Source organism: Lepisosteus oculatus, unplaced genomic scaffold (genome assembly GCF_040954835.1).
Source record: "Lepisosteus oculatus isolate fLepOcu1 unplaced genomic scaffold, fLepOcu1.hap2 HAP2_SCAFFOLD_78, whole genome shotgun sequence".
Lineage (NCBI taxonomy): Eukaryota > Metazoa > Chordata > Actinopteri > Semionotiformes > Lepisosteidae > Lepisosteus > Lepisosteus oculatus.
The window spans coordinates 451,677-463,865 of NW_027168341.1; the positions used below are offsets into that span (position 1 = coordinate 451,677).

Genomic DNA, 12,189 nt, shown 5'->3' on the forward strand with positions numbered 1-12,189 from the left:
ACTGGGCCCCTTGCTCTTCAGCATTTACATGTTCCCACTTGGTCAGCTTTTAAGATCACATGGCCTCAGCTTTCATTTTTACGCTGACGATACTCAAATATACATCCATACCAAACCCGACACTGATGTGGCTGTCTCTATTCTATCTAATTGCATCTCTGACATAAAAATTTGGATGACTCAAAACTTCCTTCATCTTAACTGTGACAAGACTGAAGTCATGCTTATTGGTACCCCCCATCAACTTCGTAAAGCCAGTCCTGTAACCCTGTCTGTAGATGGCTCTGTACTTGAGCTCCAATCAAAATTGAAAAACCTTGGGGTTATATTCGATTCTGGCTTAACATTCGACCCACATGTACAGCATACTGTCAAAACATCTTTTTTTCACCTTAGAAATATCGCAAGACTACGCCCTATGCTATCATTAACTGTGACTGAAAAGCTAATCAACATATTTGTATTCTCTCGAATTGACTACTGCAATGCTCTGCTCCCTGGGGTATCTAAATCTACTCTGAACAAGCTGCAGTATGTCCAAAATTCAGCAGCCAGAATCCTGACCAAGTCTAGTGCAAGTGTTCACATTACTCCTATCCTGGAGTCCTTGCACTGGCTTCCGGTCAAATTCCGCGTAGACTTTAAAATCCTCATGCTCACCTACAAGGCTTTACATGGCCTGGCACCTCAATACCTGTCTGAACTTTTATCGCCCTACTCCCCACCTCGCAACCTCCGCTCTTCAAATTCTGCCCTCCTTACTGTCCCCCAAGCCCGTCTACATTGTATGGACGACAGGGCCTTCTCCTGCTATGCCCCCAAGCTCTGGAACTCTTTGCCCAAGGATATTAGAGAGTCACCTTCTCTAAACTCCTTCAAATCCAGACTCAAAACCCTCCTTTTCAGAAAAGCCTTTACTTAACTGGTTCCATTCTTCACCCCTCTGCTCTTCTTAATACCATCTTCCACGGTCTCCTCTATTGTTATTGTTGTATTGTTGTAATCATAATTGTGTCCTGTCTTGTGAAATTTTCTTATTTATTGTTGTAGTCTTCTTATTTATTGTTATTGTCATCCTGTAAAGCGCTTTGAGAAGCCACCTTTAAAGGCGCTATATAAAATAAAGTTTATTATTATTATTATTATTGTTATTGGTAATGTCTAGACAACATCTCCATCCTGTGGTCGTTGTTGGTAATGTCTTCTTATTCCCTTTAAATTTTAATTCTCTATTAGTTGATTCTAGAATCTCTACAATGGAGATGAAAACATCAGTTTTATAGCAGACAATATGACATTATTAATAGTCCAATTAGAAACTTATTACCCTGTTTTTAACATAATAACAAATTAAAATTGATTAAAACTAAGTTTGGAACACCAGGGAACATAACAAATGATTTTTAGGAAAACCATGAGGTTCTCTGTGTCCAATGCCTGCAAGGGGAGAAAGCTAGAATCCTTTGATTTTTTCAAAATTTGAAAATAAACATCATATAACAACAGCTTTCATTCCTAGGAGTGAAAAATAACCATTTTTGAAGACATAGTAGTTTCTAAAACACTACAATAAAGTTAAAAACATCAGTTTTATATTACATTATTTTTAGTGAAATTAGTCATTTTTTGCACTATTTTTAATAAAATATCTAATTAAAAGTGATTAAAATTAAGTTTGGAACAACAAGGAACACAAAAAAAAAAGATTTTTAGGAAAACCATGAGGTCCTCTGTGCCCGATGCCTGCAAGGGGAGAAAGCTAGAATCCTAAAAAAAAGTTATCAATTCTAGAGCCTAAGAGGAAAACAAGACAAATGTATATCTCCAAATAATTTTATGTGCTTCAGAAGAGCCCAGGAAAGTTTTTTGCATACATGAAACCACGCCCGTTTGCACATAAGCAGACATGGTTGCACACACGACTGCATGAAAGCACACGTGCATGCGAAGTCATCCTGTTGAGCATTTGAAAAGCCGCACCACGCCACACTTGAAATAGCTCTTACATTAGTGGTAGACACAGGAATCGCCGCAGGAATCAAAATTGAACCTAGTTGCCACATCACATACATCCTGTTCAACGATAAAAAGGTAACATCTATCCTCACTCCAGAGTAAATCTCATGTTGAGGGCATATTTTTTTCCACTTTACCATGAGTCGGGCTCGGCTGCACAAAGGCGAGAGCAGAGCAATGAGGTCACGGGGACAGGGGAGTCACACGCTGGCGGTTTGAACACGCGGAAGATCACTGCGGGATCCACAGTATGTGGACCCTCCATGCGCCATCAGTCCACACTCCGGGCTCTGAATCCTGCCATCCGAGTAAAGATCTCGGCGGAACCTGAGACGCAGTTCCTTCTTAAAACGTAATCTGGTGAGCATTTCTAGAATCGTACTTGTATAGATTGTAGCGTGCTCTCTGAAGGCACCAGTTCTGTAGGGTTTGGGCATTAACTGGGACAATTATTAATTGTAGCAGTAAATCATAAAATGATTCTTTGGATGGCCTTAGAATCCAACCATGCGATATAACTCAAACAACGCACACACATAGGTACTAATACAGAAGGATACATTTATTAATACATAGAATATGCATGTAAACCTAACAGATCTTATCAAGAGGGTTATCAGAATACAAAAGGTATATATTCAGTCAGTTACAAAGAGTTACATATATCAAGAGGACATATGTTCAGTATATCATTCATTTAGACCGTTTCGTAAATGAACTTGGTTATAACTTCTACATTGGATACTCAAAACAAGTACATAACTCTTAGGAATTAAATTGGTATCAACTGGTTGGGATGACAATTGAATTCTCGAGCTGTAATGCATTGAAGTTGAATACTCATCCAATCTCTGGGGATTCAGATCTCCTGCAGACTCAAAGAAGCAGTTGCAGGCTTGTTGCTGTCCAATCCGCGCTGTCTGGCTTGGTGCCAGGTTGTGCTGTGCGGTTTGCGACAGTGTGCTGCTGATGCTCACTGACCGGCTAGTTAGTGTTGGCTTTAACTAGCAAAGTTTATGCACAGGAGAAAAGATGACTGTGGGTCCCAGCAGGTCAGGAAGAGGACCGGTTCGTTCCTGATGAAGCGCTTGTTCTGATTAGTGATTCAGCTGTCCACAGTTCCGACCTGTTCACGAGGCTTGCTGCTGATGCTAACCTCGGGTGGATCCTCTGGTTACTCGTGGCAACCTCCACTCTCGACTCTTAGAACAGAGGAAAGTACTGGCACTCGGACACACTGGCCGTTCCGTGGTTGTCCGGGCTGAGTCTCAGGATGGTCAGGAGGCGTGCTGTGAGCCTTCTGCTCCTGGGCCGTCCTGCCATGGAATTGTCTTGCACCCCTGGAATTCTCCTTAGAATTCTCCTACTGGAATAGTCCTACTAGTTCTCCTTCTCCAGGCTCTCTTTTGCCTGTTTTTACCTGGAGGAACTTCGGCTTGTCATTGGCTGAAAGTTTAATGGGCATCAGAGTCCCACATGGGTTACATTGCCCTACCAGTCCCTGACTGGTTGATCAAGGTGAGATATGAGTCACTTACTCCTGACACCTAGGAATGCAATCCAGATGTCCATCTGGCACTCCCTAGACAGATAGGCGCCAATGGATGACCATTGATCATGATAGCCAGGCTTAGCTAAGTGCATCCCCATTTGGGAGCTGTCCCTTATCAAAAGAAAACATCTTTAAATCAGCCTGCATGAATAGTTTCTCTGTGGCTGCACCACAGAGATGAAGAGAGAGATGGGGCCTCATTTGGGAAAGCACAGCAACACTTATTTCTGTCTTATTAACAAGCATTGCCTCTACAAATCCCCCCTTTTTGAAGGTCACGAGGTCCTGAGGCGTTGTTGCCTTCAAAACAAAACAGAGTTAAGTGATGTCCCCTGTCATTAGAACATTAACCTTAAATGTCCACATTTCTCCTCGAGAATTCATACCGGAACCAGCATTGGGAACAAACAGGATGAATAACATCTGGAGTATGTATAAACACGGTAGGAGACATCATCTCAGTCTAGGCATTACAAATCAGGAAGTTCACTGTCAGTATCTGATACCTCTGTAGGCAGATATTTGGGGAAGAGGTAACTTCCTTTCTTTTGACATGCTACCTTTGACTCATTTGTGCTACCCGGAGTACTTCTTGATGTAAGAGTACAGCATTCAGAGTACATTGTCAGTCATGATCCAGCTTCCCAGCAGCAGTGTTACAATAACACCGGTTCCTGTTCCCAGCCCCCCTGATGAACCATGAGACCTGTGTTGGGCACCTGCCAGGGTGGTTTGGAGGTTTGTTCCATTAAAGCAAACTAACTACCTGTACCTCCTGAGGGCTTACTGTTTCTTGGATTTCTCTCTAATTCAATAGTGTGGCACCTGAAGGCATCCACGACCTCAAGTTTGGTCTTATGTTGTCTGGTTCCAGACCGTACAGTGTCAAGTTACCATGCTGTACTATGGCCTCCTTGGGGCCAGTAGCACGCAAACCTATCAGAAATAGCAAACACACAACAGTGGCGGCAGCAATCAGTCCTCCCAAAAGTCTTTTCGGGTGGCTGATCCCAGTCATCTCCTTCTGAGTGACTGTTGCCTTTCTAAGTTGGCGCAGCATGTACATGGTCTCTTTCTCAGTATGCCATGTGGCATCTTGGGCACCAACATCCTGGAAATCTGAGGAGATCTGACGCAGCTGCTGATGCTGCTCCTCCATTTCCAGGACATCTGCTTTTTCGATTTGTTCATGCCTGTGCTCTAGGAACCCTGCAGGGGGTGGTGCAGCGGTGGAGCATGCCTGACCCTTGGCTTAGTGGTCATCTGGAGCACCTGAGTGATCTGGGATTGTTACTCCATTCTCACTGTTCAGGTCCACCCTGCACACTTCCTGATTGAGGAATCCCTCTATCGGCATGTTTACAATCGTTCACTGGGCGTGGGTGTAGGACACCTGCTCGCTCCCCCCTTCCCTCTCTAGGGGTTCAGGGAGCTGCCCCAGCACTGGGATAGCTAGTTCACTGTCTTTGAACTCACCATCACCCACCAGGCCCATGTCAGTGCAGGCGGGGATTCTGACACCCCCCTTTTCCATGTTCTGCACTAACAGTCGGGTGGCTTGCCCATCCAGCTCCAGTGGTTGGTGCTGAACCACTGTTGGTCAGACTCAGACTGACAAACTGAGCTGGTGGCTGTAAGAAAACCGGCTCGGCTTTCATTCCCTGTCCCTTCTGGGGGACTGGGTGTATTGGCAACCCTGCCGTTGAGGCAGGAACAATCAGGTCAATCTCACTCATTACCTGGTAGTTGTGAGAAATAATGTTACCTCACTGCAGGTTCCCTGGGTCACAGCAGAGGGAATCGGCATCTGGGATCAGGTGTGTCCACAGCGCAGTAGTCTCAGCGTCCAGCTGAACCTCCTGTCTAACCTGTGAATGTTGCACCAGGGGATTTCTTTATTTATGTCTTTATTTAGTGGTTTCATTAGTGACAAAGGCTAAACTTTCTTGGAAAAATGTCTTTTATGTAAACCATGTTTGCTATTAATTCATTTAGGACTAGAATATGTTCATTGTCTTCCAATAAAAGAAGGGTTCCTTTCGCCATAGTCGGGTTGACATTAGAAGCTTGCCACGCCCGGACTGTTACACCAACGCATTAGCATGTTAAAGCGATTTCGTTGAGGAGCCTAGCTTTCTTAACTAGTAAGTACTGTACTTCCTTGGTTTTGTAGGGGGGAAGGTGTCTTTCGCTGGAAATCTGGTCCCCTTCTACTGTGAAACCTGTGAAACCGGTTTAATCCGTCACAGCCAGCACTCCCGCTGGCCACCCACGTGTTATGCTCTTCATTAATGTCTAAGCCGGAACACATCATTATATCTCATTTTGTATTTCTTTTTAAAAAATCGTTTGCCCAGCCTAACAGTATTGTTGTTATTGTTTTTATCCTGTAAAGCGCTTTGAGGAGCCAGCTTTTAAGGCGCCATATACAGTGCCTTGCGAAAGTATTCGGCCCCCTTGAACTTTTCAACCTTTTGCCACATTTCAGGCTTCAAACATAAAGATATAAATTTTTTATTTTATGTGAAGAATCACCAACAAGTGGGACACAATTGTGAAGTGGAACGAAATCTATTGGATTTTTGAAACTTTTTTAACTAATAAAAAAATGAAAAGTGGGGCGTGCAAAATTATTCGGCCCCCTTGCGTTAATACTTTGTAGAGCCACCTTTTGCTGCGATTACAGCTGCAAGTCGCTTGGGGTATGTCTCTATCAGTTTTGCACATCGAGAGACTGAAATTCTTGCCCATTCTTCCTTGCAAAACAGCTCGAGCTCAGTGAGGTTGGATGGAGAGCGTTTGTGAACAGCAGTTTTCAGCTCTTTCCAAAGATTCTCGATTGGATTCAGGTCTGGACTTTGACTTGGCCATTCAAACACCTGGATACGTTTATTTGTGAACCATTCCTTTGTAGATTTTGCTGTATGTTTGGGATCATTGTCTCGTTGGAAGATAAATCTCCGTCCCAGTTTCAGGTCTTTTGCAGACTCCAACAGGTTTTCATCCAGAATGGTCCTGTATTTGGCTGCATCCATCTTCCCCTCAATTTTAACCATCTTCCCTGTCCCTGCTGAAGAAAAGCAGGCCCAAACCATGATGCTGCCACCACCATGTTTGACAGTGGGGATGGTGTGTTGAGGGTGATGAGTTGTGTTGCTTTTACGCCAAACATATCGTTTTGCATTGTGGCCAAAAAGTTCGATTTTGGTTTTATCTGACCAGAGCACCTTCTTCCACATGTTTGGGGTGTCTCCCAGGTGGCTTGTGGCAAACTTTAGACGAGACTTTTTATGGATATCTTTGAGAAATGGCTTTCTTCTTGCCACTCTTCCATAAAGGCCAGATTTGTGCAGTGTAAGACTGATTGTTGTCCTATGGACAGACTCTCCCACCTCAGCTGTAGTTCTCTGCAGTTCATCCAGAGTGATCATGGGCCTCTTGGCTGCATCTCTGATCAGTCTTCTCGTTGTCTGAGCTGAAAGTTTAGAGGGACGGCCAGGTCTTGGTAGATTTGCAGTGGTCTGATACTCCTTCCATTTCAAGATGATCGCTTGCACAGTGCTCCTTGGGATGTTTGAAGCTTGGGAAATCTTTTTGTATCCAAATCCGGCTTTAAACTTCTCCACAACAGTATTACGGACCTGCCTGGTGTGTTCCTTGGTCTTCATGATGCTCTCTGCGCTTTCAACAGAACCTTGAGACTATCACAGAGCAGGTGCATTTATACAGAGACTTGATTACACACAGGTGGATTCTATTTATCACCATCAGTCATTTAGGACAACATTGGATCATTCAGAGATCCTCGCTGAACTTCTGGAGTGAGTTTGCTGCACTGAAAGTAAAGGGGCCGAATAATTTTGCACGCCCCACTTTTCATTTTTTTATTAGTTAAAAAAGTTTCAAAAATCCAATAGATTTCGTTCCACTTCACAATTGTGTCCCACTTGTTGGTGATTCTTCACATAAAATAAAAAATTTATATCTTTATGTTTGAAGCCTGAAATGTGGCAAAAGGTTGAAAAGTTCAAGGGGGCCGAATACTTTCGCAAGGCACTGTACAATAAAGTTCATTATTATTGCTATTGTTAAATTGCTGGACAGAGAGGTGAACATTATTACATGGAAGACAAAGATAGCGATTTATGTGTGGATGCTGCACATTGGTGGGGAGTCCCCATTGCCTGTAAAGCACTTTGAGTGGAGTGTCCAGAAAAGCGCTATATAAATGTAAGCAATTATTATTATGATTATTATTATTATGATTATTATTATTATTATTATTATTACGTTGCATTGTGCATTGTGCTGCTGTAATACAGTTTTAAATAATTAAAGTCTAAACAGTATCAGCTTTATTTATGGGTTTTAAATCAATATAAATGTTTATATTGTAACGCCTAGGTGACTATTCATTGTTATTAAAATGACTTAAATTTGATCATGTTGTGATAATTAGAAATATAAATTTGTTTGGTGCGAGTGAAGTTTTATTTAATCTCTGAGCCAGGGAAACATTGTATTTTTTTTTAAAAAATGTTTATTAAAAAAAAAAGGAACGGCTCCAGCAGGATTCAAACACACAACATGTGATATGGGAGTCAGGAAGCTAACCCACAGCACCACCAGCAAAGTCACACAAAGAGTGTCGAAAAAGCCCTACAAAACATTATGTAACAATTCTTGTGTTGCGGTACATGAGTATAATTATATCGTTATTAATTTCTTTAAATACGCGATTCCATATTATATTCCCTTTAAATCAAATTCTTGTACCGGAGCTTGTTGACTCCAGTATCACGTTAGTTAAAGACTTCGATGCTTAAAATGTTTAGGGAGAAATGGAATACTGGTGTGTATGTTTTCTTTAAAGTACCGAGACCAGCCATATACTGTATGTTTAAGTTCCAAAATTAATATCGTTTATGGCCTTCACACGTGTTACAGTATGCTCCTATTCTTTTTATGCTCAGGTACTAAGATTTCCCTTCAGTGGTAAAATTCCATATAAATATTCAATGCTTAAACGGGCACAGTAAAGACATTAAATATACATGTACATATACATACTTTATACAGTACAGTTTGCATACAGTAATATGTTTATGTTCCTAAATCAATCTCTTTTATGAGCATGTGAAAGGCATGGTGAATCGGAGATTCTCAAAAATTACTGTACTTTGCATGATTGGAAACAAATGCGTGATTGCGAAATGCTGTGGTGTTACTTTTACAAAGACGGTCAATGAAAAAAAGAATGTGGACCAGGGCACTACTTTGAGTTTACAGCTTGTCCAAGGTCATTCATTATTAATACTATTAGTAATATCTTCGTTAAAGACTTTGATGGCGACAGCTCAAATATGAGAGGTTGAGCTTTATTAGCTCCACCTTGCAGAAATTCCGGATACTATTATTTTTTTGCGGTTTTATAGGAGAATTTACGGTAACTCATGGTCGACTGCGTAAAGCGCACCGCAAAATAATGTGGTATCGCCCGCTTGTTTTGAATAGCTGCATCTGTACGCCCCGTGTCTCAACGGTAGGACAGAGTCAAATACTGCCTCGACACGTAACAGCGTTATATTAAACCGCAGGACTTGAGGGCTGTTTTGTTTGAATGTTCAAGGCATTGGTAAGAGCGTAGGTCAAGGGCCATTGGTGCATCTCCTGTAACTGGAGTAAAAATGCTATTCAAAGTGCAGTGACTGAAATCGTCGTCCACATATCTCTGTTGTTGATTGCTTTCTGTCTAAGAACGTTCTGTTTTCATGTCCGAACGGGGAGACTTTATCATTCCAACTTGAAGCCACCCTTAAGTCCTCTGAGGTGTGTGTGTGTGCTTGCACGTATGGCGTAAAAGGTTTCTTAAACGGAGAGCGAACTTGAAAAAAGTTGCCTCCGCCGCCGCCGCCGCCGCCTCGCACTCCCTGTTCGATTGTAGCAAGAAGGCAGCGGCAGCAGCTCTCGCTGTAGTCGTGGCCGAGTGGTTAAGGTGACGGACTAGAAATCCGTTGGAGTCTCCCCGCGCAGATTCAAATCCTGCCGACTACGGCGTCCTTTGCATTTGGTTGCGTGCGTGCGTTTAAAAGGACCAGCGCCGTTTCGTTTTCGCTGGGACCTTTAACACTCTAAATCGCCTGGACCTGCAGCCTGTGAAATCGATTCTTCAGCACCCACGAAGGACGCTCTGCAGCTAGACACAGATAACGATGCTTTTCTGCAACGAGCTTTCCAGCTGAATTTTCTCGGCAGCTCCGTACTGAACCTTTCTCCATTGCAACATAGCGGAGGCTCGTCACGTCTATAGCAAGGCTGTGTAGGACCGCATACGCCACAGTGACTTGTACACAGACCACATGAAAGGCAAGCAAAATACACTTTTAAAATTCCAAAGACTCACAAGGTCAGAGGAACAGCGATGACCTGAACAGATCTGTTACAGAAGTCTAGGTTGACCTTTTTAGAGCTGTAATTGCATTTTTGTTTAATAGAAGATCAAATCTACTCGCATGTACCAGCACCTTACAGTTTATTGATGTTAATTCTGTTTAAGTAATAAGATTGCTAACGATGTTTTTACTTTAGCCGGTGTTTTTTAGAACAAATTGCTTACACTTCTATAAGGAATACGCAGTACGTGCCTTTGTCAGTCATTGCTCACCATACCTGTAACTTTCTTATCTAACTCACTTCCTCAAATGGTGAAGGTCCACAAACATAAATGAAAAAAAAAACCTTGTTGTAGATGAGGTGCACAAAAAAGCAGCCCCTGATAGTGTATAACACATGTATACTATTGCAGAGACACATGTAACATATATATATATACTGTATATATATATGAAACAGAAATAGAAACAGAAACAGGAATCGCTTACTCACCTGGAGAATCTCTGTAGGAATATCTAGCATTTATCAATGGAAATAAAAGCTGCTTTAATACAGTGCATGTTCAAACTCAAACCCTCAGCTGCTGTTCTTGTTTGTTTTGGGACAAATTGCAACTGAGCATCGCATGAGCCGTTACGTACCCTTATCTGTTAGGGAATTTCAAGGGAGGAGTTAGGTCAGAATGGGTAGGCTGCAAAACAACAAGTAAAGATTTATTCCAAGATGAAACGTTGTGGCGGTTTTCTTATCTTTTCAGCATGGACTAAACTTTTACGTGTTCCTTATATGCTATATATGTATCTATTAGCACCAATGTCGTTCTTAAAAACTAACATGAAATTGTCAGGGACATTCAGCTATATACAAAGACGAGACAGACAAAGTAATAATTCTATATTAACGTGGCCTACATATTGACGCAATGATCGAACTAACTGACATGTTCTGATTCAGATCCCCTGCAGTTCATGCCAATTAGAACAATAGCAATGCTGAGTCCTCCCCACCCTACTGAGCACAAATTCAGCTGCTCTCCAGTTCTGTTCTGCATGTTTTTTCATTGCAATTGAGCTCGGAGCTGGAGATGATCTCCATACAGTTCTGTGTTAACTAGCCCGCACTTGCGTGCTAATTTACGGGTTGTGGCAAATGCTTTTCTATAGTTCATATACATGACGGCAACCTGTTACCGAGGAACCTGAGAGGTTTAAAAGCCTCACGAGCCAGGCAGGACTCGAACCTAAAATCTTCTGATCCGAAGTCAGACGCGTTATCCATTACGCCACTGGCCCATAGAACATGCGCTTGCACTCCACCACAGAGAGCTCTACACTGCTACCAGTAGTACACTTCCCCATCTAAATTTTCACAGCAAGAAACTTGTGTTTCCTACTATTTTTATCAGGTTTAAAATATCATCTCCTTAAAACAGAAAAAGTGTTGATGTGTCGTGCTGAAATTCCGATTGATTTTGAATTCAAAGAAAAAAGGTTTTCTTCCAAAACACCGTGAAATTGTCACATCTTGCAGACAATAGGTGTATTCCATGTTGAAAAGAGAAGAAAGAAAACCATGGAACCTTTTACAGGTGTGAGGCTTCTTCAGGTGTGAGAAGACCTCAAGGCCGAAACGTTGTGTTTCCTTTCTTCTCTTTTCAGCATGCAATAAACCTATTACTTGTTCCTTTGCAGCCGAGGCATGCTGACATAGCTACCCAGCTGAACATCTTGCAGACTCTACTTCTCTCCTGTAGAAGTAAAGCAGGGCTTGCTGGGTGAGCTTTTGCTCCGGTATGTTAGGTCACGTGTCATGTTAAATCACTTCTTCTAAACACAACATTTGCTGGTGCTAGCTTTCCCCATGAAAAGAGACATTTCCCTTACAGTACATGACATATCGTTTTTTTTTTCTATCAATAAGTATAGAAATTAAACAAAAGAAAAAATGTTGTCGCCAAAGAATGCACAGCTCTGTCGCCTTGGGGAGGTGTCAAGGGCATTGAGCTCCATGAGAAGTGCCAGATAAATGCCATTTCTCATCATTTCTCTTGGCGTCAGTTCTGCTATTAAATGGGAAAGAGGCAACGGGCTCAGAGATTATGTTAAGTGCACACCGAGCGCAGATGTGTCCAAGTGTCTGTAAAAGTGCGGTGCTCCCTAGTGGCTTAAAGTGCCTGCCTAGTAAGCAGGCGATCCTGGGTCTGAATACCAGCTGTGCCTCTCTCCGTG

General features: G+C 42.3%; 1 non-coding gene across 1 annotated transcript; it reads right to left on the reverse strand.

The window, feature by feature from the left end:
* Nucleotides 1-11,180: 11,180 nt before the first annotated feature.
* Nucleotides 11,181-11,253, reverse strand: trnar-ucg (transfer RNA arginine (anticodon UCG)). Its single transcript has one exon. It is a non-coding gene; the product is annotated as a tRNA-Arg (tRNA).
* Nucleotides 11,254-12,189: the final 936 nt, after the last annotated feature.